At 39.2% G+C, this 23,730-nt stretch overlaps 1 protein-coding gene across 1 annotated transcript in view; it reads left to right on the top strand.

The window, feature by feature from the left end:
• The first annotated feature begins 18,422 nt into the window (after positions 1 to 18,422).
• LOC139690827 (uncharacterized) overlaps positions 18,423 to 23,730 on the top strand; it is an 85,380-nt gene continuing 80,072 nt past the window's right edge. The window contains exon 1 of the mRNA XM_071588415.1: positions 18,423 to 18,858. The gene's annotated coding sequence lies outside the window, so the exon portion shown is untranslated. The remainder of the gene's footprint in view (positions 18,859 to 23,730) is intronic.

The following is a 23,730-nucleotide window of genomic DNA, read 5'->3' as shown; positions in this document are numbered from 1 at the left end:
TATGCAAGTTTCAACATTAAAAGAGCCATCAGTTATGTAGATTCACCGTAGGCGGATAAACACGCATACTCATCAATATTAGTATGATGCTACAATTATACCTTCAGTGAACTTATCTGCACAATAGTAAGTCACGTTAAACTTTCTGGACTAATGTTCTTGAAATATGCTTCGCTAAAATTGTTTTTGTTAAATCGCCAAGTTTGTTTATTTTCACTGTATTTTTTAAACCAATTATAAAAGCGTCTCTTGCTAATTAAATGCAATACCCTACAAAATAATACACGAAGATCATGTTTATAGGTGATAATGCAAGTTGACTGATTTTTTTGAGAAATTTTAAAATTACTCAAATCATTTTACAGCTGTAAGACATGAAGTCGATTTCATTGTTCTTTCCCCATTTAAGTATTTGCCATTTCTTCAGGGTCAGTAATTGAAAGGAAAGAACAATACATTTTACCTCGAGTTTTTTTTTCTTGATAAGAAATGACCAATGGGAAAAAATTATATTTTTGATCATTTTGAGATTTTTTTATTTCCTTTCGCAAATGAAAATGAAAGAAATAAGCGAAAAAAAGGAATCATTGAGCACATAAACAGGCAAAATTCAATGTCGTCTTACCGTCGAAAAGCCTTCCAGCGGCCCTGGGACCCAGCCTTTCGATCATCTCTTTTGGGGCGCAAATTGAAATGTGAACAGTGGCCGTTGCTTTTGTTTTCTTTCAGTTATTCATTAAAAGAAAATAATGAAACTCATCCTTTCCCATCCCGCTAGGGGCGTTTTCGAGGTACCTTCTGAGTGGTGAATGAATTCGTTGAACAATATACCAGGTGAGAGGCTCTTCTGGGTTTCCCCCACTTCTCGGGTGATTATCTCCTCCACCTGATGCATACTCTGGACTGTCGTTTCCGTCAAGGACGGAGCTTAATATCTTTTCAACCACGAAGCTCTGCCCTCAATTGAAGAGGCCGTAGTTACAGCCGTATTTTCTCTCAAATTATACGTTCCGTTTTAAACGGAAGTTATGCTCTATTCTGTCACGTGATGTGTACATATTGTTTTGTGTGGCCTGAGATAATAAATAAATATGAAGACTTTCGTAACGATCAAAGATTCCTGCCAAAAGGGCTGATGACAAATATATATGGATGGTAAACTTACTGTAGCCTAAGAAGGATGTGAAAAAATTATTTTAACTCATTAAAATGCCAATGTTACCATGAAAATATTGTCAAATATGATCATTTCCCATCGTTACGAAATATGAAAACGAAAAAAAAGCCTCGGAAGTTAACTGAATGATGGTGGACGAAATAACAAAAGCAAATAACAACCCGAAGTTTGATTTAACATATGAGAACTAAGCTCTTCGGCGAGTGAAAATCACACTTAAAGAGAGTCGGGGAGAGTAGGATCCTTTCCTTGTGTTGGTTGAAGTTCCCCAGAGGAATCTGGTAACCGAAAAATCGTAGAGCTAGAGTAAAGTGAGGGTTCCCAGAGGTGTTACCCGAATTAGGACCCCCTCCCCGGGTCATCCGGTGAGCAGTCGAACTCAATATATACGAGCTTACCTTGCCGCCCGAGTAAATACAAGTACTAAGTACGTCAAAACTTTAATGATAGTTCTTCAATATATAGGCTTGAGAAGTCGAGTGGTAGTGGGACACAGGGCAAGGGTGATTAAGCAGAGGGCATCCCAATTCTGCTTCTATATCTTTGTTACTGTTGTGCTTCCTATGCCAATGGTTTCTTTTTTTCGGCCGATTAGCGGAGCGGGATTTTAGGTAGTTTTGGCAAACTCGAGGCAAAAGGTCAATCGCTAAACCCTGAGCGACGACATACTTTTCAATATTAGTTATTTGGTATGAATGCCCATTATATTCGGGTAAAATATAGTAATTATGCAAGATGGATAAGATTTCTAAAGATTACGCGGAATTTAATAAGACCTGGACTTGTTACGGAAGGTCCATTACACAGGGAGAACGTGCGCATCTAGGTGGTGAGTTTAGGGCACGCCTAAAAACCGGCTTCGTGCATTCGTGTGGGCCGGCAAATTTCCAGCTATTATCATTTTCCTGATACACATCTCTTGCGTTCAAGAGAAAGTCTGATGCATTGGTCAATGATATTTCGAGCCCGGGACACGGAGTGGGAGGAACTCAGATCTCTAAACATGACGGCGTCCTCTACGCTTGAAGCTTTACCGTGGAGTCAATGTTTTGCGCTAGTATTTAGAGTGGCCAACAGGAAAGGCGTTACTCACCGAAAGGACCACATAAGCATAAATGTCTTTATCGTTCTAGACTGCTTAAAAGCGAAAGCTATAAACGACGGCCAGTAAATCAAGAGTAATAGTTGGATACATCATTTCTGTTTTAGAAAGCGTAAAGATTCGAGGGGAGAGAATATCGCTGTTATTTGCGAATTGGTTTATCAGTGTCGAGCGTCAATACTCGAAAACACACTAGTAAATATGACTGAGAAACACAGTGCATGACTCTTCCACTAGATTCTATTTTGCAAAAATACTATATGACATAGCTCAGTATACAAAATGTAACACGGCTGTGTTTAAAATGGCTTAGCGCACATAGCTCATATCTTGTTCGACCGCTATTGACTCTCTTTAATTTCTCAAAGCTATTTCTTCGGTTTTTCAAAGAGTATGACGCATTTCTGCCATGTGTATGAGTGTTCATAAATAGTTGTTTTTGAATAAATCGTTTATTAAATAAAAACAATGTAAATTTATAAATATTAATTATTATTGTTGCGATTGCCCGTATTATTCCTGAGAAAAACACATATGCCAAACTTTGGAGATTTAAAAAAATAAATTAGCACAATTTTAAATTTTGAGCAGCCTTTATTTATCGTCAAAATATGGTTTTACTGTGCGATTCTCTTACATATGATCAATTCTACAGCTTACTACCTCTTCCACAGAGTATATATGAAAATAGTGCAACAATGGTGAACTTACTGGTTTAAAAAGATTCTCTGTTGATGAACATTGACGGCTATAAACTGTTGCAATCCAGATGTTACTCTCGTTGTCGCAAGCTTCCCAAAATTATTTGACAAAATCAGGCTGTCACGCAGGTTGTCATCGAAATCTGAGAGATAGTGGCAAGGCCATAGTTACTGGCAGTATTGAATCATCCGGGAAGGTAAAAATAATTTTCAAGGGCAATGTGCCAGCATGATTTTATTAAATAAACCAGCTCCACGAAATATGGGCAAGCATAAGCATTTTTACTTTTCCTATTTTTAGCTCTCAGCCTATAATTATGAAAAAATGTCCAACCCCTTATTTCGGGGTTCTAAACAAAATTTCTAAAATGAAATGACTGAAAATTATTCGTAGATATATGAAAATAGACTTGGAAAAAGTGCCGTTATTGAGTATATTCCAAATATGGACCCTCTGAACTATAACTTGACATTTTTAATGAGAGTTTCACAGAAGAAAAACACAATCATAAATCACTTTATAATTTACATGTCATATTCTATATGTATGCAAAGTATAAGAAATACGAAATAAAACTGGTAAAACAAAGACGAAAATTAACAACAAAAACCCCTCTGCATTTAAAAATATATTACGACTAATTTAATAAAGCTAAATAAACTGAAAATATAAAAAAATATTGAGTGATAATAAATTATCACTTAGTAATTTTTCCGATAACAAGGGCACTTGGAGAATGGTTTAAAGCCTAAAGCTATAAAATTACACTATTCTTTCTGTTTTTCAGAGATTCTCTGAAAAACAGAAGCTAAGGAATACATTAAATGCAAATGGGAGTTACACATTTTAAAGGAGAATCATTTACCTTTAATTAATGCAGGAAATGCAACAAAAATATTTCGTGAAATTAATATCAAATATGATTAGTTCAATAGTTTCAGCCTCAACTTTGTGGAAGTTCATTTTAATAAATGAAAAAGAAACACTTTGTTCCAATCCACCACTTTATTACAGGTACGACTAGTTTCGACGCTACGGCTGAGGATGACGCCGTAGCGTCGAAACTAGTCGTACCTGTAATAAAGTGGTGGATTGGAACAAAGTGTTTCTTTTTCATTTATATCAAATATGATATTTAAATAATACAATATTTAAAGTACTTCCCGAGAATTAATCAGCTGGGTAATCATGTGCTGTTCCATACTTTACCGATTTCAGCGGTGCCTTTACCGGCCTAATCGAACAACTGTATGAGGATATTCTACACCCTACTGTTACCCTTACTGTTTACAAATATATATATATATATATATATATATATATATATATATATACACACATATATATATTTACATAGTTATTTATTTATTCATTTATTTATTTTTTAGTACAAAGTTCGAAATGCCCCATAATAGTTATCTATTATTTATATATATTACCAATACATAGTTATCCAGTACAGTACCTATATTTGGAGACGAGCCCATATTTATTACAGGTACCTTATTTGACTCTTAATTTCATTAATCTAGTAAAATAGGACGAGGAAATGGATAGATGGTAATGAATTTTACATAATCTACCGAATACTGATAGAGTTTTAATGGATCCTTAAAAAGTATTACACCGCATCATGTTCTCCTAAATGCTTTTTGTTTTACACACTTTCAGTCTTTAGTTTCTCATCTAGGTCCTTTGTAAATATTTCCTCCACCCAGACTCAATCTTAAAAGTCAACATTCTTTTTTCTCCATTATTTTCTATTTCTATTAATTTCTTCTATTGTATGACAAGTGTCGTTGATGTATTCCATCAGCTTAAGGAAGAGGAAAAATATATCCGCATATATTTTACTAAATTCCTCTGATTTCATAACTGGAGAAGTTACGCGGGTGTGGTTTTTACGACTGAAAAAGGTCAGCAGCCCAGAGAAAAAGAGAAATCTATTCAATTCATATTGAGAAATCTCCTACTCCAATCTTTTGCAATTCATCTTACTACAAATAATCAAGGGGTAACGATAGTCATGGATAAGAAAAGCAATTAAGTTCTCCAAAATATGTTTTAAAAATAAATTGATCTCTTTACAGTCGCGCTAACGAGTCAAAAGACCAGTTACATTTAAATTAAAGCACCTTGGCTATTATGAGTAGAAATTTCCCAACAGGATTGCTCGGTATGGCTAAATTTTGATTGCAGTTAAATATGGGATGTGTGCCTGAGGGTTTAATGATACTTTTAAAGTAAATTTAGTGTTCCTTAAATAGCTAACAAAGCAAAGCTTGTCCTCAAAGGTTTTTTTTCCAAGTGAGCGCATATTTCCGAGTGAGACTCCTGCTTAGTTACGCCTCGGAATTCTGGTAAGTGGTGTCAATACTAATGTCGTGAATGATTTTTACACTCTGAAATTGTTGCATTGAAATGCATATTAGCGGATGACTCCGTCAAAAAGTTACTGTTGCGGCATCTCCTGCTGTTTCTTGTAATTTGACAAATCTCTTTTCGCCAATCGGATATTTTTTTCGAGGAACAGGGCCACAGGGTTTGGAGTCACTGGGTTTAGTCGGGGAAAAGTAAGGCGGAGTTTCAGGCGAAGTCCATGGAATGTTCTACCAACTCTACTTGCTTTGATATAAGATGGAAGGAGAGACATTGAAGGTAGTTTTTAAATCATAATGATTTAGAAAGAAATGAAAGAGGAGAGTTTAAATTCGTGTGTACTTTCTAAAGATATAAATAAATCATGAAATTATAGAGCCAAATGCCCGCTGGACGCGAGGAAAATTCCCGCGACTCTTCGAGTTTCGCCCTAATGTAACAGTATTTCTACCGTACGACGCCAAAATAGGTGAAAAACTTCATTCCACAGTTAGGCACACGATTGAAGATTTTCCGAGATTTTGTGAGTGCATTTTCTTCACAATGTCTATTTTTTTATTACTTCTATTCAAAACGTGTGTAATCAACTTGCATGCGAATGAAATTAAATATTTTAATTGGTTTCATTAATAAATCTGATTTATCAATAAACTTAAAATATTTATTACAAATAACTGAGTTTATGACATTGTGGGGTATATTTCATTAAAGTTATACTATATATTAGCTAAGCAAATTCTCCCCCGGTGTTGGTTTTTTTTAGGTCCACCAAAAAATCCTGTTTTCATTCAGCTACAGACGATAGTTAGTTAAGATAGACGGAGTCAATCTTAATCTTAGCATCTTAATAATAATTTTACTCCATCTTCTTCCAAGTGAGTGCATCGTCTTCCAGTAATAAGCAGCCAATGTATCAAAAAGCACTGCTCAACTTTACCGGAGTATGACGGGTTACTGCACAGATAGCTATTTACGTCTGGGGAATAATATTTGACCCGTAATGACGTATACGAATGGTAATTGTTTTAAATTTTCGTATGTGTCCACTGTGTGCGGTATGCAACTATTTTAGTGAAATCTAACGCATAACAATTTTGGCAGCCTTAATAAAATAGTAATAATCAGAAAATTAAGCATTTGACCAACTTATTATATTATCTCTAATTTAAGCCTATATGAACTTATTTCAGGCGAATTCATTGCTCAGATACCTTTCGCTGTGAATTCTTCATTAGTTCTTTGTTAACGCAAACGCTATGTCCTCTGTGCCTTTTGAAGTTATTAAAAGAATTTTGTTGCTTACCTTTACGTTCCTCAGGCTCAGAAAGAATAAAGATTCGCTGAATTAACATCTGACGCAGAATTCAAACCATAGTCCCTCGGGTTACAAGAGTGCTTCATATCGGCTCGAGAGAAAATTTTGAAAATTGCTCCTTCATTTCTGTTTTCCAGGAGGATGGAAAAACCCTCCGGTTGAAGTCGCCTGCTCTTGAAGAACGATACTACAGAGGTCACGAGCAGCTACCAAAGTTCAAATCTAATCAAGTTAAAATTTTCAATTGCCTCAGGTCATTGGGAAAGATTACAATAATCTGGAAGCGTGAGATCTCAGAAGATTTTATCACTACGAGATATGGCCAAAAGGGAAATCCCAGGGAGAATTATTTTGGGTGAGGGAGGGAGAGAAAATTTAAAGTTGGAAGTCGAGGTAAACACAGTCAGCTTATAGCTGGAAAATGGTAGGTGGCTAATATTTTCCACTTCTGTTCGCAGTAGAGATACTCTGGCTGTGTCGACAGAGGTGTAAACTCCTCTGTTGTCCTCCTCCTGTTTCCTCAGTTATTTTCATAGGTTATTCACCTCCAATATTTCTCAATTACTTAAGTAAAAACAGAAGGGAAGTTAGTCAGGAGTATAAAGCACATACAAGTAGCCCAATCGTGGATTCGAATTCCGTCATGTCGCGTGAAAACTGCTTCCCCGCTTGAGGGAAATAAGACGAGAAGTAAAACAAGCGTGCTATCCTCTAGGACTCGCCACTATGCGATCAGCTGACAAGAAAAAAATCATGAGAATTGTGAGAGTCATCACTGTTTTTGGCCCATCAGGATTTTTTGGTAACTGAAACTTTTAAAATAAAGCCCATTTCACATATTTCTCCAGAGAAACATTTCGCCAAGATAAGAGTTAAAAGATAATTTATTTTTAGAACAAACTAAATTTTGGCGAACCGATTTCCTTTAAATATGACCAAAACTCTGATGGTATATGTGCATGGATTGACTCTGACGTTAAGGAAAAATAGTTTAAAATCCTGTATAATAATGAGTTCTATATTCCTAAGATGCGGTAAAATGCATATAAGCTCCGCAAATGCGAATCTCTAGGATATGTGGTGCATAAATGATTACCCAAGGATCTCGATATCATCCGACGATTTTCTCCTGAAACGCATTTCTTGCGAAACTAAAACTAAAACGAAACTAAATGAAATTAGGAAATTATTTAATGACCGAAATTCGAAATTTTTCACCGATAAAATTGATAATAAATTGATAATAATAAAAAATAAAAAAATTAAGCACGAACTATGATGGAGATCTAGTTTGCTAGGTAGGAAATACGGAAATGTGACGGAAAATACGACAGTCGCGGTTTCGAAGCCCACTTCAGGCGCGATGGTCGCAATGTCACGTTATCACGGAAGATTTTCGTGCTCAATTTTACTGAGGTGGGTTAATATACAATGTGGGCCATAGCAGTCGAACCAATATTAATACCATGAATTCAAAGCATTGGTTACTACCCGAGTGATTGAAATAGTTTGGCGACCAATGTGCCAGCCTTTCAACGTAAGTTTGTTTTTGACATGATTTTATGTAAGTTTGTTTGCTTGAGTTTGACCCCGGGCAAGAGCTCTGGTGACTGCGAAGCAAATTGAAAGCGAAACCTTTCCCCAGGGAGTCAAGAAAGGAGCTACAATATCGCCAAACTAATTAATTACATGTTTAATTACACAATCCGTTCCTGTTCCTCCTATCCGAAAACCGTGCATCTTGTAGTACATCTTAGGTCGTAACAGTAGATTTACACTTGATCACGGAACTCAGGCAACCGTTCTCTTTTTCCAAATATTTAATTGTTTAATCGGTTTCTTTCCACACTCGTTTCCGACTCTAACCCAACTTCAAATTAGGAAGCCAAAAGCATACATGGATATCGCGAATTTGCGGGGGGTCGGGGATTGAGGAAGGCACAGTATAACACTATTTAAGGGTACGGAGAAAAGTGAAAATCAGATTATGGTTGCTGGGTTTATCGTTTGCGTGTTCCTGTTTTGTCTGAATAGTTTCTGAAATATTTATCGACCGCCGGTTTTTCTCACAAAAACTAAGTGAATGCTACACGCATTTATAATTTTGAAAGACCAAGAGCAAATTCAATTTAGTCCTTGATAAAAAGGGGTATATCGTTTTATGTTGTTACTTAGAATAATCGAGCTATCGCATTCAAAGTAAAATGAATTTCCACGAAGACTGACGAGTTTTAAGGAGCGAATTCCTCACTTTCTACATTTTTTCACATCCCTGCATTTACGCAACTCATTGCAAGGTGAGGGCCTTGAAGAGAACTTCGAAAATTAATGCATGCTAGCTAGTACCCTTGGTGAGTAAAATGCTTACATTTATATGGAATAATCGCGTTTTCGCATCGGAATAATGTAAATAAATCGTTGCTAAACTACTCTTATCCAATTCAACGGGCGGCTTGTTAATAAATTAACACGCCGCGTGTTAATATATTGGACAGAGGTTCGGTAACGCCCCGGAGAATCCCGAATTTAAATCCGGGTAGGACTCGGCTAAAATCCATGCAATGTGATTTGGATACCGTCAATTCGTAGGAAATGGCAGTCGGCACAAAAGAAGAAACTGATCCCCATTACCTGAATTTGCGAATTTCACACGCCGCAGGGCTTAGTACGAGGTGGACTCTATCATCAACCTATCAAAACCACCTACAATCAAAACGAAATTTGAGTTTGAATACCACGGTCGTGGTAATTTTTGGACCTTATTCCACGCAAATGCAAAGTTCGCATATCATTTAGAATGACGTCAAACACCGATCGTGAAAGCTTCAGCCCAAATCGCGAGAAGCTCTAAACTCATGAACACTGAACACCTATAATGATATGGGAATCCCTTTGAAAATTGGCAGTGGCCATTGTGCTTTGTTACATGCAGCCGAAGGTCGTTGTCATCGTGGCCGCTGTTTTGTGACTCTATGGGGGTCAGACTAGGAGAGGAAATGCCAATCCGGTTCATCATTCAAGGATGGTGTCAAAAATTCCATAAACTGCTGAGGTCATCACGCCTAAGAGAAATAGGAAGTTTTATTGAATAAATTTACCCTTGGCTCACTTCTTGTGCACAGATTAGAAGAAAAGTTGATTTCAGAGGACAAATACTTCGATATTTCAACGGCTAATTCTTTTGCACGCGAATTCAACATGGTCAACAAAGCAACGTATAAACCTGTATTGGAGTGTTTGATACCTTTCTCCAGGTTCAGTGCAAATAATTACCGTAGTCATAATTAAATATAGGATTGTTTTTACGCACATCTAGACTTCATTCTCATTCACACCTTCGTTTTTCTTCGCTTTCACCTCAGTCATTACGTGCTCCATGCATCACATCCGTGGTAACTTCTATGGTACTTCTCGTACATTTATCCTCCGATGAGTCTCTTCAACAAGCAAATTTGCCTCAAAGTATGCTTCCAAGAAAGTTATTCCTTCTGCTTTAAAATTCTTTCATTGATCTTTCTTCCATCAGGCTTTAGGCACGACTTTGAATAAATACTTCCACCTTCCTATCTCCTTTTTCCACGACAAAATTCATTGGCCCACGTACGGCTACCTTCCTCGAAAGCCTGCTTTCGCAAGAAGAGTTTTGACGCCGAAAGCACACTGGAAAGGACACGGAAAAACAATCGCCTCTCCATGAGGAGATGATTTCATCGCGGTTGGGCGTAGGATACAGAAGTATTTAATAGAAATAAATTCAGCAGCACTAAAAGTGTTTTATGGAAATCATATGCTTTTATTAAGCGAGCGACAACGATTAATTTTATTTCAAATCACGTTGCATCAGAAAATAAAAAAAATCACCTCCAAAGGAATATACAAGCCATAATTGTGGAAAATTATATGACTTCTTTACAGCGACTTGAAATTTCCGTTTTTATCATATTTTACGAAAAATAAAATGTCTTCCGTTTCTTTTTTCGGTCTTTTGAAAAAATACTTAATATTTATCATTTTCATTGAAAAAAAGGACCAACACGAACCAATGAACCGAATGTATCACAAATAAATGAATACACGAGGCGCAGTAAATGACATTTTTGTTAAAGGTAGGTCATCAATTTTCCATATCACGCATTTGAATTTCAGATCAATATTGAAATCACTCAGTAAGATTTTATTGTAGCTGTAAATCACAAATGTCTGGATATTATGGGAAGCTAATATATCTCTAGGGACGAATACAGTGAGGTAGAAGGGCAATCTTAAATGAAACAATGTGACTGCGGTTGTTCGTTGAAGCTTCCTTTTCTTAAAATAATTATTTTCATGTGGTCGTGGGGTGTTTCTCAGCAGTAACCTCTCGAGTCGTTTCTTAAGAAGATACGATCACCAGCCACTACAATTACACACACACACACACCACTAATATTATTGTAAAAAAATAAATTGCACCAATAAAGGCGCACTTTTCCAATGCTTTTCGATTGAACGGTACCTAAAATATGTTTTATGGTCAAAGAATTTGTTTGCATGGAAATAAAAACATGCTATGCCTATCCAGAATTATTATTACATAATAATTTAATATTGCTATAATTTGGTATTTTTTCTATTAGTCTAGAGTGAATAAAATGGGGAAAATAAAATCGCGACTCTCCCTATCCTCTTTTCTCCTTATTGTAGAGCTTCGGTGATAACTGAAAATAATGTCGATAAATGGAATGCCTGACAAATAAACCTATAATTAATAAGATAATTTGGCTCAGCCAACCCAGAGATATTTTGCCACGTGTCACGAAAGACACGAGGCAAAGTCTCGCGATAGGGAATTTCGTGCAGTCGACATACAGTAAAGGTTAGAAATTCAGATATCATTCCATCCAATATGGAGTAGATCGAAAGATAAGAAACTTCGAAGATTTAAAACTCGTAATGGTGCGACAACGCCCTTGCAACGTAGGCGAGGGTCCCTGGTGCGTCTCTAGTGCGTTATCATTTGCCGTAAAATTCACGCACGCGTGATTGTCCGGGCCCCATCAAAGAACCATTATTTAAACCTTCACTGATCGAACTCTATAGCGAGCAATTTTGGAAAAATCCTTGCAGGCGTCAACCCAGACGGTCAAGGCGAAACCAAACCTGAGCGTGTGTGCGTGCCATTGTGTGCCCGCCTCCACCGTGCTATATTCTCCCTCGGACGGCCCTGAGAGAGAGAGCGACCTTTTGGTCATGTTTCAGAATTGCGGTTCATCAATTTCGTTGCATGCCGGTGGAAACTAACACGATGAAATCTCGACGGTTCATAGATTTATCTTGCTCGCATACCTTTTAAATTAAAAACGCAGCAATCAAATCTTTCATTATGGCCTCGATCAATCTCAACATAGATTTTCACGATGCTAAAGGTCATCTATAAAGTGATCTTTCGAAGGCTCGAATAATGAAGTTTCCTGGGCTTTTCGAACGATTTAAGATTGTGAGTAATTATGCCGGAATAGTTATGTACTCTATTTTGGGCTGTCCGATCCAATAACCCAATGAAACTGGAATTATCAAGTGGGGTCATGGGCTGCGGTCGTAGATGGCGTCAACGCTACCATTTCTGAACGTAACAAAAATAATGAAAGAGTAAAGATAGTGGTAATTCTTGGTCCCTTCACAGGAAGATGAGTGTTCACAAGGAAATTTAGTCCCGTTTCTCCACTACTAAAATAACCACGGTCCGTCTCATTTTACTATATGAGAACAGTTAATATAATTACTGCAAGGTAGTATGTCAGGATGAAAAATCGAATCAATTATTAATAACACTGCATGAACAATCAGCCACTTTAAAAATACTACTGAAGTGGATTTTAATATCATTACGAAACATTGTTTAAGTTGCAACATTTGTCAAGCTGTTTAATTTTCAACGTGAAGCAGATGAAATATCATCTTCATATCAACTAAAACAGAATTGTGATAAAGTGAAATAAAAACAATGAGGGAGGAGGTATTTTCAGAGTGACCTTGAAAACTTCCCGCTGACAAAGGGTTCACCGGTATGATTGGCATTCACCGTTACAGAGGCAGTAGCATCTTTAACGGTGTAGTTGAATGTAGTCTCTGGGGACTCATTATATTTCTGGGTAATTAATTATTGGAGCAAATCCATCCAATTCACTACAATGGAGATCCATTCAATATTGCTAAAGAAACTATTAACGTCTAATAAGTTAAACCCCAGGTAATTTATCACGAAATATTCAAGGACATAGAAAAGGAATAGACCAAGTACAATAGATGTTTAAGTACGGGGCACTGGATTCAAGAAACGTAGGAAATATTGACTTAAAAATCTATAAATTTCTAAAGGGGAAACCCAAAGTATGTATGAATAATTAGAATTTTCATCGTAACTTATGGATAAATTTTGCTGTGGACATCAACGCTGGATGGGCGACTGATTTTTTCAATCGTGAGACTCTCGAAGTTATTTCAGGTAGGCTGGCAGGTAATGAGGATTTTCGCAAATCAAGTAATACATTGACATCCATACATTAATAATCAAGACAAGTAATCATCATACAATATCAAGTAATTCATAATTTTTAATTGTATTATATATCTGATTACTGTGAGTGTTCTTTTTATGTGTTCTTATATTGTTTGTTGCTGTCCAAGTTTTTTATTCAACACTTCCGTGTTGCTTGCTTCGACGAAATCATATATATACATATATATATACATACATACATATACATATATATGTATATATATATACCTATATACATATATATATATATATATATATGTGTGTGTGTGTGTGTATGTATATATGTATATATATATACCTATATACATATACATATATATATATATATATATATATATATATATATATATATATATATATATGTATGTATTTTTGTATACACACATATATATATATGTGTATACAAAAATACATATATATATATAAACATACATACACACATACACGTGCATTGAGAGTGCGAGGGAGTGAGCATAGAGATAGAGTGAATATCTAATAACATATATTCCCCATAACTCTTTCCTGATGGGACAAGGCAGATAGACAATGGTATAAAAAGGGGAACGAATGGAATACTGCTTACAAGCAATTTGCTTAACGTTCGAAGCGCTCTGCCAGTGAAACGCGATCAAAATTGAGCGCGAAGAATTGAGGCAACTAGATGTATCTGTAGATGCTGAGCCGAAGGCTACAATAGGAAGGAAACCATCGTGGGTTTTCAACGCGGCTGGAGTCCATGAGTCACGCCACCACATATATCTCACGAAACTTGGCACCACAGACTCATGGTCAAATTCATTTCATTCCAAGTGCCCACGGCCAGAAAAAACCATGCTTTGGTAACTTCATAGAGTGAAAGGGGTGTTTACATAAATAATGCAAAGGAAATCGCCCAAAGAATGACAATACATAATGTAATTCACAGTATTTAGTGCTGCGGTAAAAACGTGATTGCAGACAGCTCCTTTATAGCAGTGTCATGCAGTCAAAATATATTTTTTTAATCACAATAAAAAAATAAGCTTAGTTATACCTAAAGGATTTTCATTACGACTTAATTTGCTTGTACGGTAACATCATTAATTATTAGGGAAATATTGTTAGCAAATATAATTTCTTAAAAAAGATCTTTCAATGTACAGTACTATGGAAGGTAAAACGAGTGTCTCGGTGAATATAATGACTTCCGTTAGATATATCAACGAATATTTTTCATCGCTTTTGTAGGTAAATATCGAGATTGTAATTTCTAACATTATATTCTACAAAAAATATGAACATATTTACGAGAGGTAGACATTATTCATGGGCTATTTCACTTAATTTTTGCAGATTTTGTATTGTTTAATTTTATGGTCCATACGGTCTCTCTTAGGCAAAATTCAACGCGGATAACGAAAAGTCCATCCGGAAGCTTGAAAATAGTTTTCCTTGAACGCCGGAAAGCTTTTAACGGTAATGATGAAACCATAAATTTTTGCAAGTTGCTAAATTCATATCCTGAGAAAAATCTCTCTTGACTAATTATTTGTGAAAAGGGTATACGGCTAAATGGAAATAAGATTAGTTAGACGGATTGACCGAAATCCAATAAATTGTTTATTCACCAAAGACAAACCTCTTCCAAATCTTAATAAATTACTCAATAATTTTTATTTCAGCATGCAAGTCATCGTAAGCATTTTTGAATTGATTTTTGAAAGTGACGAAGAACCCGAGGCACGAAGTATGTATCTAATTCATCCAAAGTGCACCCCCACAATGCATTAAAATAAACGCCAAGGAGCCTCAGCTACTGCGCTGATTTATAATAGAGACTAGTTGAATATTGTCATCACCACGTTTAATTTATTATAATTTACTCCTTGCTACATATAACCATTTTTATATTTGACAATGAATTTTAATTCCCGTATCATAATCCAACTTTCCAACTTAAGGGACACAATTTATTTCTTCGCATCAAGAGATTATATATATATATATATATATATATATATATATATATATATATATATATATATACATATATACATATATATTTCCACCTAATGAGAAAGTTCCCTAGATAAATCCCCCAATTGTTGTCCCCCAATTAAAAATATCGCAACTTCAGTCACATATCCTTCACTATGTCATAAAAATCCTAATACTAATACACAGGATGGAAGCTTTATCCAACATTTCGATCACATTTTCTCGAATGACGCACAAAATAATAAATGAACACATGAACAACAACATTGATAAGACACGCCGAAATTCTAGCAGCAATGCTCGTGTATTGCGAAGGAGGAGAGGCACAGGGGACGTGCACCGGAAGAGGAGGCGACTGAATGGAAGGTTCTGGGACGAATCCCGTTCCCAGTCCTCGGGGCTCTACGGCGGGCGGAGGCGGGAGAATAAAATCGGAGCAAGCCGCAAAACGGGAGGAGAGGTGGATGATTACACGGACTTTGAGACGGTGGGGTACCTCGGGGAGGAAGAAGAGGGAAGAGGGATAGCTGTCTATGGGGGGATGGGGTGGACGCGGAGGAGGGATCGGAGAGAATCCGGTTATTGTAGTGCTGCTGAGGACATAGAGATAAGGGGGGAGGGGGGTTGAAGGGGTGGGGGAAAGACGCGCCGCCCTCCCTTTGGAAGTCATTGGGTGTGGTCGGGTGGGTGTCCGTCGATGAAGATCAGTGGATTCGGGGAGGTGGTTACATAGGTGGGGGGATGGACAGGATCAAGGGGCCGTGGATGGAGAGGGGCGAGGACCAGAAGAATGAGACGAACGGGGTGAGGAGGGAGGTAGGCCTCAGGGAAGGAGGCAGGGAGGAGGTGGTTGGAATCTCTGAAGGGGACGCGAAGGGAGTGATGGTGCGAAAAGGAGGAGGGAAAGAGTTGGCGCTTTGTTATTATCGTGGCCGAATGGTCCCATCCGCGGCACCGACACCAACCTCCGCCCCTTCTCCTCCTTCCCCCGTCTGCCAAAAAACCAGGGCCGATCTTTTCACTGTCCGCCCCGTCGTACAGCTCTCTCGTGCCATCGGGAGATACCTACCTGGCCGTTGGACAACGCATGCGCAGACGTTACGGCTCCAGTACACACAAAAAGGCACCTCACACATTGCGAGCACAGAAACGAGCCCCTCCACACGCACGAACCCCCCCTCTCTCTCCAAAGTTCCCTCCATTCCTCTCTTCCTCCTCCCTCCCTTTTCTCCACCGCTTCTCATTTTTCTCGCCTCTCTTATTCTATCTCTTTCCTCATCCTTCCTCCCAACTTTCCCTCCCTCAATTTAGCCATTATACGCCACCTCTCCCAGCGACCCCAGTGATTTCTCCTCCCTCAATTCTCTCCCCATCTTCTCTCTCTTCTCTTCTCCTCATGTCTTGACTCCTTCATCAACGCTTTCGCGTAGATTTTCTCTGATATAAAAGATTGCACAAATGGCAGTGAGCAGAGCTTTCCCAATGTAGTAGCTAAAAATCCTCCAGTTCGAGTTTGTCTTCGATTGAATTACAACCATAATGCCACTAGGTTCAAAAACTGTTTGAATATCGTTAGAGAGTGTTGATAAAACAGGGATTCCGTCGATATTGGAAAGGTTATTACCAGGGGAGTCTGGGGCTTCATAATTCCAGCGTTCTCTGCCACCAAAACCATTTTGTATGTTGAAATATTAATGTTTTCCGGGCCAAGATTCTGAACTGCCGGATGATGACAAAATATTAGGTAATTAATACAATATGTGCAAAATTAGAGGAAAGCCATCCGATAAAAACATGTTTTTTTTATTGGAAATAGTCTTTGGTCCCACAATTTAGAAAAATCACTTCACATAGTCGCAGATCAAAATTTCTTTTAAGGCAAGACTAACAATTGGCAGCGACGGTCTCCTCATAAAAACCTATGGATCCGGAAAAATCCTTAAGATTGAGTGTCACTACCCTGGGTCTAACCTTCAAACACATTCTTCCACCCCAGGCAGGTAAGCGTAGCCTGACTTATAAATAACTATGGGTTATTTGAGATTTCAATAACGCATGCACGAAAATTGGAAAGAGAAAACCTACCATTCCAACTCATGGTAAATTTGGCGGCAGTGTTCGAAAATGATAGGCACCACGTCCACATTTTCCTCATGGGAAAAGATTTGGAGCTCACTGCCCATTCTCACTACACCCGATACCCTATGTGGCTCAACGCACTCCGCTTCCATTTCCACTCGCACTCCCACGAGATTCCAGCACCTCACCAACGCGGCCTCTTCCCCTCCCCCCATCAATGGACCTCTTCCCTCCTCCCTGTTCTTTCGTCCTCCACAACACCGCCATCCTCACCCCCTCGCTCCTGCATCGACTCATAAGACCTCCACCAAGTGTTGCCCCACACCCTCTACCTGCACCCGGACTCCATCCCCCACATTTAATTCCTCGCCGCATATTTCCCCCCTCCCATCCCCGTCTTCCCCATTCCCTCCCCCTCCTCCACCCTTCTTCCCTCTCCCTTCCTCTCTCTCTCACCCAGCCTCACCACTCAACCAAATCAACCCCACTCCACTCGCTACCGCCCCGTTGGACCCAGGCATTATACCCTGGACCATCCTCGCCGACCAGTGGAAACCACTAGCTCCAGAGCCGACGTGGACATTACTACGAGTGCAGCCTTCCTGCTCCTAACTTCTCCTCTCGCCGTTCCCCAGCGCGGATCGCTTCCCATCCACTCCTTCACCCTCTCTCGTTCCTCACGCAGTCCCTCCGCTTCGCGGTGCGTGACCCTGATCTCCTCTCGCACATCTCTCAATCCCTCAATCCCTTCCCTCCTGACCCCTGATCCCTTAGTTTCCTAATTAGAGGAACGCGCATACGTTTCTCATTCCCTATCACGCGATCCCCCGCGCCCTTCTACCTCCCGAACAGCAATCGGGGCACACCTCTGGACGCGGGCGACAAAATCCGGAGAAGCGACGTCGACGGCGGCGGCCTATTCCGTATTCAGCGCACCGCCCATCGTCTGACCCTTTTTTTCCCTTCCTCCACGCGCCGCCTCCCCACCTTACTCTCTCCTTCGACTCATCTTTCGCTGCCCGCACACTCGCGGAGACACACGCGCACTCCCCGCGCCCACCCGCCCCAGAGGAAGGCGCACGACGAGCGGAGGCAGAAGCGGTGGCACATCCGGTGCAGAACCACGGGCGCTGTCGCGCCGACACCACGTCCTCCGACGGCGTCGCCTCGTGTCGAGTGAAGGAGTTTTCTCTCCCTCTCTCTCCCCCGACCGTCCGCCGTGCCAACTCTTTCGGTGGGACCCGATTGGGAGGAAATAAAAAATAAAGTATCCGCGTGCAAAACAAAACTCGAGAACAAATCCCTCGCGTATAAGGGAGAGGAGACCCGAACAGGACTACCTCATCGTCGCTGCTGGATCCGACGCCGATACTCGAAGGGGGCCGTTCAAGAGTGTGGTGCTACCTCCCCCTCTCCATCCGTCAAATCTTCGAGACCCCCCCACCTGGTCTATCCCTTCGCGGGACCGTATTCTCCGTCGGACAAGAAGGAAGGACCTCTTCCTCCGGCGGACGAAAGAGGAAGAGCGGAGGGATAGGAGTTACCCTGTTGAGGGAGCCAAGCGGACTGCACAGCTGGACGCGCCGGAGGTAAGGCAAGGGATGATTTGTCGACGCGGGGAGAGGCGCGCGACAAGGGAGGAAGGAGTGACGGACCCCGGGGGACGCGCCCGGAGAGACGGCGGTGATGTTCTCCCCCCCGGCGAACGTCAACAGATTTTACCTCCCCTCAAGGCGTTCCCTCTCTCTGTCCTCAGTCTCTCATCGAAATGCCACGGGCACGAACGCACAATGAGCCCACCTAATGGGTTATCCGGGAGGGCGGAGGTGTCTCCGCGGGTTGGTCGGACGGGATTCAAATTAATAAGGAGGCGAAGAGGTTTTGGAGTGGCAGATTGAATCGCCGGCGTGGGAAGGAGGTGGACAGAATTGTGAGTGGATGATCGCATGGTCTCTGGGGCTTGAAGTATTTATTCACCTCCGATGGCATAGGTGGTGGCGTATTTTCCTTCAGCGTGGACTTAAGTTAGCTGTCAGCATCAAGAGGCAACATTTAACGGCTACAATTGAAGAAAAGCTGTTCTTAAAAATATAATTTAATTTCAATGTACGGGTTGAATTTCAGTTTCTCGCACAAATGGGATTAAGATGGAATAAGACGTCAACAATTGATAAATAACCGAAATCTAGTGACTACTTTTCCTTTATTTCGTGTATATATATATATATATATATATATATATATATATATATATATATATATATATATATTTATATATATATTTATATATATATTTATATAGTTGAACGAAAGTTCGTTTTTATCACAAGAATGTGACGCCCCAAACAATAATGAAGCGCGAAAGAAAACAGACTCCCTTTTTTATTTTCAGTGGTCCCAGCCATGTTCCTCAATTTGAGAGGCACGATAGTACTTTCTTACCCAGAGGAAAGTGGCAAGGGCCACTGAAAATTTAAAAACTTAAGTCATTCAGTACAATTTATCACCTACAGCTAGAATATCTTCTCTTCTATCGGAATATAATAAATCAATTATCACACAAACTGGATTTCTGTTGAAAAATATTATTTTTACCATGCATGAAATAGCAAAAAAATATTCTTAATATTTGATTATACTTACGAAGTTACTATTACTAAAAAATTACTAAGAAAAAAATCTGTTTGCCGTTCGCGGCGTATATTCAACCCAGAAATCCCAGAAAAACACTCACGACCCACGATTTTAAATAAATGGGAAGACATTTGTTACGGGATGCTTCGCGTTTCCGATTATGGCACTGATTCCAGTTCTCCTTAAATTTTCATACCAAAATCCATCTAAATAAATGGTGATAAGCAATTGCACATCATTTTCCGAGTAAACAAAATCAGGACATAATGGGAAAGTTTAGTCTTATTCGTATTGTGAAATACAGTTAAATATACATTAATATGAAGGCCAATCAATCGCACTGTACTAGTACTGAAAGCGTAAAGAAAAATATTCACCGGTAGAGAAGAAATGTCACCAGTGTATAGTGAAACGCAACATTAAGAATCACACAAACTAGTCCATAAACTGCTTAAGGCCGTAAATTTGTTCGAAACTAGCAAACAAAACTGTTGGTTGCAGCGATCAATGCCTTTCAAGGTCACCACTGAACCTGTTACCGAATGGCGAGACCATTTCCAAGCCTCCGTGGTGGTAGGTATCACGCGTTTCGTACCTCAATCACGTATGTATACTGGGATTCACTTGCGATTTCACGACAAGACCTACTTAACCTGCGTAACAAAGATTTTTATTAGCTCAGACGTCGGTCAACCTCAAGGATAATAGATAGTGTCGCAAATGCGCATAATAAACGACATTTTTGGATTGGGAAGGTATACTTTGATTTTCTACCAAACCTCATTTCAAATTCAAAACGAATGGTGAGTGAGAATCATTTCTGTTTGGCAGCAGTTCTCATGATTTCAGCAATCGGTTTTAACTTGAATTCTTGAGTTTGCATGCTACAGGGCAAAGTTCATAGTGAGCCTTTCTTCCCACCCTTAAGACCGTCTTTCTCCTCGGCTATGGCGATATAACGTCATAGAAATGGCGATATATGGCATTAGGAGATATGTCTCCAGGGGAAATAAATCGATTTCATAAGTATGACAAGTTTTATCGAGAAAAATATTTTTTCTCCTGTAGTTGCACGAGGACCTGTAATTTAACTTGAATCTGCTATCTAACTAAATGTTAACAAGGAGGAAGAGTTAAAATTCACAACATCAAACAGCATTTTCATTACAAGTACTCACAATATTCTACCCGTACTTTTATATGTATATTCTCCCTTCTTTTGGAAATCAAGCTAATATTAATTTGAAAGCCTATTTCTTTGAATTATTCTTATATAAATGTATTTAGTTATAAAATGATTTTATTTTGAATACACATTAATTTAGCAACTGTTTGTTAGAAATACTCTCATGGTCTCCGGCGGAGGTTTTCGGAGAAATCAATTGGTGATCGACCTAGAAGGGTCCAATACGTATCATTAACCGTAAAAACATTAAATCTTTCTAGCTACTTGTTTATTGTGAATCAAATTTCCTGATAAAGTCGATTTAAAGTTTTGTGTCACTAAATAAGGTAAAAGCAGCGGAGCATCAAAAGATAAATTTGTTTTACGAACTCGATTTCTGTGAATGGCACATTAAGATGAAACTAGAACTGTATGCAAGTCTTCTGAACATGAAAACCTTTTCCACTCAAATGTTTTTCTGTTCAACATGATAGCACAGCACTTCTCTGAGCCAATAATATATTGAAATTTTAATAATAATTGTTTAAGACTATATGAACTTCAAGTTCCACGGGTGAATTCTTCGGATAGCAATAATAATTCAAAACGCCTTCATTTTCAGGCCATATCAAACTAATTATAATTTCCTTTCATTGAAATTTAAAATGGAAGAGAATCCAGATCCATCTCCAGATCTCCAGTTGTATTTCATTGAATGCAAAAGGTCAAATAGGGAATTCTTTAAATAGGAATATTGCTTGTCTTCAGAGTAAAGAATATATTTGTTCAAATCATAAACATACGAGCATAGAAGTGGATTAAATAAAATTGGGTAATAGGTTTATTTCTGGCAGATTTAAAAGAATAAAAACTAAAAATGAATCACACTTCGTGATTGACGATTACAAAATACACATTTCACGAAGATACAACCAGCTAGATTATTATAGCCTGCATTATTTAGGAGCAGTCATGCTGGACTTCATATTATTTCACTCGAAAATGGGGCTGCTCAAATATCTGGGCGAAACATGAGTGACCATGCGTGAATCCAATACGAAAAAATATATTTGCGTACTTCACATTTTCCGCTGCTTTCTTCTAGGGTAAGGCGAGGCAAACGAGGGCAAGGGATGTTTATTTTTCTGTCGGAAGCACTGTTTTTGTAGGCCGAAATGAACATGAGGAGGGGCTCTGACAAGGGAAATAATACGCGAACGAAGGTCCCGAAACTTCATACCCCCTGAGGGAGCCTCTTCTGTCTCCGGGTTTAGCGAGATGGACCCGGAGGCTGCGAAGTCGTCGACCTGAAGGAATCTTTAAGAGCTGCTGACCTTGTCAGACGAGCGAAAAGGACTTTCTCGTTCTCTCTTTCTCTCATCTTTCTCTCTCTCTCTGCTTCCCTGACTTGCCCAACCCGATTCCTCCTCCCACTTCTGCCCAGCCTCTCCCAGAGAGAGGATCTCCCGACTCCTCTGATACTATTCTCCCTCATTCCCATTTCCCGTTGCCACAATTTCTTTTAGGTGTGCCTAGGTTCTCCCCGACGTCTAGAATCGTGATCGCCTCTTCCATTTAATCTCTAAGAAAGTGTATACGCTCGCGAGGCCTAGCTTCCCTCTCCCAAATATTCAAAATGAATTGGACCGACAACGATGAGACTCTTTCTTCACCTTACGTCATTCAACGGTGTCGTAACACTTTCTCGGAAATGAAAAATGCTTGCTCCAATATTTTCGTCCTGTCATTCACTTAATCAATCCGTTTTCAACTTTGTCGAAGCCGGTTTGTTCTCTCTGTCTGCCGCACGAAACAGCGATTTCTTAGAGTTTACTTTTTAAAGCACCGGGAATTGCACGCTTCAAAGGCGTGGTCATGATATTCAATTCATTATTTTTAATCTATTCACACTGCAGGGCACTAGCATGAGAGATGGGTGAGATGTGGAATGCTACTTAACGTGGACACCCGAGGACCTCCCCTCCCCTCTTTATACGCGCACCGCTGTAGTTAATCACTGCTGACGGCTCACTAAGGAGTCATAAACCTTCCATACAATCATTTTTAACCATATATTTTTTGATCTTCAAATTACTCGTATAAATTTACGCCAGGGTTGTACAGTTTTTTTGTGCGCGGAAGGAACAATTTGCGGAATTCGTAGAATAATACCGTGTAGCTTCCAGTGGTGAATCCAGTCAATGGAAGTCGGGGTAACACAACGGTAACATGGCATTTCTCTGATACAAGCAGCATCGTGGGAGCTATATATATAATATATGCATAGAGAAGGGTAGGAGGTTAAAAAGAATTTTTCTCGTTGCTCGTGAATCGCTGGTGGTGCATTGATTAATATATGAGGGCGTTGGTTGCGTCTGCAGAGTAAAGAAAATTTCGTTTGAGCATACAACCCCTGACAATTACTGAAAGAAGTAATTTTCCAGAAAGGGACTTAATCTTCAGCAAATTCGACTAGCTCTGTTATTAACTCCCACTAATTTCACTATATTCCCTTCCAATGATTTGAACATTAACCCAATTGGGAGTATGGATCTCGATCAAGAACGCTCAGCATCCCAAGTTCTTTTATTGGGTCACATTCTTCGCCTAGGAAGAAGTAATGAATTTAAATATAAATATATGGAAAGGAATGCTATCACTA

This window comes from Hetaerina americana, unplaced genomic scaffold (assembly GCF_022747635.1).
Source record: "Hetaerina americana unplaced genomic scaffold, ioHetAmer1.1.p SCAF_3, whole genome shotgun sequence".
NCBI classification, from domain to species: Eukaryota; Metazoa; Arthropoda; class Insecta; order Odonata; family Calopterygidae; genus Hetaerina; species Hetaerina americana.
This window is presented reverse-complemented; position numbering and strand designations above follow the sequence as displayed.